Here is a 3,677-nt window from a genome sequence, read left to right as displayed (position 1 = left end):
CAGCAAGGAGTGTTGTCTTTATTGTTGTTATTTGCTTCTCTGAAAGGTTTGCCTACAAGGTAAAATCAGTAGTTTTTTTAAGTTTCAGAAACATTTCTAATGCTTGATTACTTGTCAAACACAACTACCATTCTCTCCCAAAACAGTAACTTTAAGCATCCTTTGTCAAAGCATAATGTTTTCTAGGTTTAATCTGTTGTATATACCTGAATTGCCGCGGATGTAATAGCTTCCAGATAGACAGAGACATTTTGTGGTGCAATGACGCTTAGATATTTTTCAAGCACGGTTACATTGAGGACAGCGTCAGGTTTGGTCACAAGGGCAGCGAGGCCTGTTGGAGCCAGCTGATCCTGGAAAACAATTATATTATCTTTTTTAGTAAATAATTGGCTAGTACAGGTAAAATTATCTTTATTTGCTTGATATTTGTATGATATTGTTCTGCCAGATGCCATATTGGATATCCCCAGTTCCCAGAAAGATGAGAGTGTTTGTAGCTCTCTACACTTGAAACATAATTATGACCTTGGCACAGTGGTTCAAATAAATAACCTGTATATGGCATTACCCATCTAAGACAATAGCAAGGTAAATGCAATTTTGTAGGTGAATTTAAATTATAGCTATAAAACACCACAACACATGCCAACCCTTTCTAATTGATTTTTTAAAGAAACCTTCACTGCAAATGATTTACAAACTTCAATCCATTGGCAGCAGACATACCGGTGGAACGTTTTCATTGAGGATCATTATTTCTTCAGAGGAGAAGAATACAAAAAATTCTGCAAAATTTACGTCAACCCAGTTCTGGTAGCTTCCAGCATCACAAACAACTATAGGCAACACACGGAGAAGACAAAAAAATTAAAACTTTTCCTCAGCAAGGAGGACAAAAAACATCTTTAGCTAGCATGGCAGTTGAAGATCTAGAATTGTACCTGTGGATGTGTTGGATTGTGCAATCAAGTATGGTTTCAGGAAGTACATGTAGATTGCTTCTTTTGTGTCTTGTGTCATTGAGCTATACGTAAGGCTAAATGCTTTCACTCTGTATATTTAAGAAAGAAAGAGATTAGAAAATGTGGAATGGTAAAGTAAAGAAAAACAAGATATACTTTGCCTTCTCCCTTTAATTATCTGCATACTTACATTGCTGGGTAAGAGACACAGGATATGTTCTGGGGAATCAACCTAAGAAGGGATTGGTTGAAGTATGCAGTCAAGTTTAACAAATTAACTTGGAACATCACTGTCCAGTCTGTGCTTGTAAAAGTAGAGAAGTTGGCCTGAAGAATCCTGAGCTCCACATTAAGCAGTGTTTTCTTTATTGTTGTTATCTGCTGCTCAGACAGGTTTGCCTACAAGTAAAAAAACAGTCATTTTTTATAAAGTTACAGTAAAACTGGTGTTCTAAAACATAAATACAAGACTCTCTAAAAACAGCGTTACGTCAGTCATTTATATATCAAAACACATGTTTTCTAGGTTTGATCTCTTGTATGTACCTGAATTGCTGCAGAAGTTAAAGATACCAGGAAGTCTGAGACATTTTGTGGTGCAATGATACTGAGATATTTTTCAAGCACGGTTACATTGAGGAGAACATCAGCTTTAGTCACTAGGGCAGCCACGTCTGTTGAAGTCAGCAGATTCTGGAACAGAGATAGGAATTTTCAAATTAATGAAACAATAGCAACATTAGCTAACATTATTTTTTAAATGATACATTTTCAATTATTTTATCCTGCACGGTACTATGTAGGATATCCCAAATTTAGAAAGTTAACTAGTTATCTAATTCAGAAACATAATTATGATCTTGGCACAGTGATTGAAATATGTCATATGAATTTGGTGTTTCCCATCTAACAGCCAAGACATAAACATTATTTCCTTTGGATGACTTCAAATTATAGCTTTGCACCACCCAGAATCATGGAAAGCAATTTTATTTGTCCTCCTAATAACCTTTATAATCATTTTAAGTTATGCAAACTTCAACCAACTTAAATTATACATACCAAAGTAAAGTTTTGATTGAGGGTCATTATTTCTTCAACTGAGAAGAAGCTAAAGAATTCTGCAAAGTTCATGCCAACCCACTTCTGGTAGCTTCCAGGATTGCAAACAACTACGAAAAAATAAAAAAACAATTTTTACAAGGCAATGTAAAACAAATCAGATAACATAGGAAACTCTGATGACACAAGAGAAGCAATCTATCAGTACTTCTTGAAACCATACTTGACTACAAAATCCAGCACTTCTTCCGGTAATTGTCAGAATGTGTCTCACGTTGACTAAATGTATTTTATTTTTCCTTTGTTGTTTTTTTTGACTATGAGCATTGATTTTGCTCTCATCCTACTTTTAATATAGAAAGTAGACATCCTTTTGAAATACGTTTTGTTGTCATTAGTGTTTGATAGGATTCAGAAATTCTCACACCCAAGTTCTCAAAAAAACCCTACAGTCTGTTACCGGAAAAGACACTTTTTAAAGTCTACTTTAGAGATTTTCCATTCTGACCCCACAATCAGGGACCAAGTTATCATTAATTGGCCAACTAATAAATATTCCAACTCAGGGTATGTTATAAGCTGAGCTCCACACACCTTATAGTTTTGAAGAGGCCTGCAAATTGTTGAATTTAAAAATCTATAGAGAAATTCTAAGAGTAAATGAAATAAGTGGCATGCTAAAGAGTGTGCAAAACCTGAAAATTAATTTGTCTTATTTTATTTCTTTTAATCTGCTAAATATACTATGGGAATAATATCTGTTTCATATGTGCAAGAACAATGGCTTTATCATATTGAAATCCAGTGTTTTCCTATGCTCTTTGCAATGGTATCTCAATGTGATTGAGGTAAAATGACCTTAGAGGCACGAATTCCCATGGCTCAAGGAACTCAAGGCAACCTCTGGAGGGTCGATAAGTTATTGAAATAATTATATCTACCACTTCCCCTTTTTATAGGTTTTAATCCAAGATGCTACACAGACGGTGAAAATTCCTGGATCGTTCATTATTTACAGATTTATGTGACCTACTGTACTCGTGACGATCTGCAATCATTTAGCAGCAATGAAACCCTGGTAATGTATAAAATGTATTTATATTGCACCACACACAAAGAAAAAAATTTCTTTGAATACTGAACGCCCCAACTTGTCTATCACTAAGCCCCTTCTCTTATTAATGAGCTTATATGTTACATTCTTTTCACCAGATTCCTGATATATTCACTTTTCTGCTGGGCACCTGTAAGTCCACATACAGGAAGTGAGAATATCTCAGGAACATAAACCAATGTAAGGTTTTTGTAGCTACTCTTTCTTTAAAGGAGAACTTACAGATACCTTGTATTTGAAAATAAAGACATCAGGAGTTCAAGTACACATGTGAAAGACTACTCTTTTTGTAGCAATCATTCTTACTCATTGGGTAGGAAGGTAATTTGAATTAAATTTAAGACTTCAAGCTATTGGAGTTCTGAGCTAGGCTGTTGATGCTGCTGTTATCACTAAATAACTCTTTAAATTTTGTGTTGAAACAGCTTCAGACATTTTTGGTGGACTCATTAACACTAAATTTCATCAGAAACCTAACCCTCCAAGAAGACTTTAAGATATACTACGCAGAACTGCTCAGCATGGAAAACCCAACA

General features: G+C 34.9%; 1 long non-coding RNA gene across 1 annotated transcript; it reads right to left on the bottom strand.

The window, feature by feature from the left end:
• Positions 1–1,161: 1,161 nt before the first annotated feature.
• On the bottom strand, positions 1,162–2,139 carry LOC140334499 (uncharacterized). The gene is made up of 3 exons (XR_011921567.1): positions 2,028–2,139; positions 1,512–1,658; positions 1,162–1,364 (listed from the first exon to the last, which is right to left on the bottom strand). It is a non-coding gene; the product is annotated as an uncharacterized lncRNA (long non-coding RNA).
• Between the last annotated feature and the right edge of the window lie 1,538 nt (positions 2,140–3,677).

Source organism: Pyxicephalus adspersus, chromosome 7 (assembly GCF_032062135.1).
Source record: "Pyxicephalus adspersus chromosome 7, UCB_Pads_2.0, whole genome shotgun sequence".
Classification (NCBI taxonomy): domain Eukaryota; kingdom Metazoa; phylum Chordata; class Amphibia; order Anura; family Pyxicephalidae; genus Pyxicephalus; species Pyxicephalus adspersus.
The sequence above is the reverse complement of the archived record's forward strand: the minus strand, read 5'-3'. Positions and strand labels throughout refer to the sequence as shown.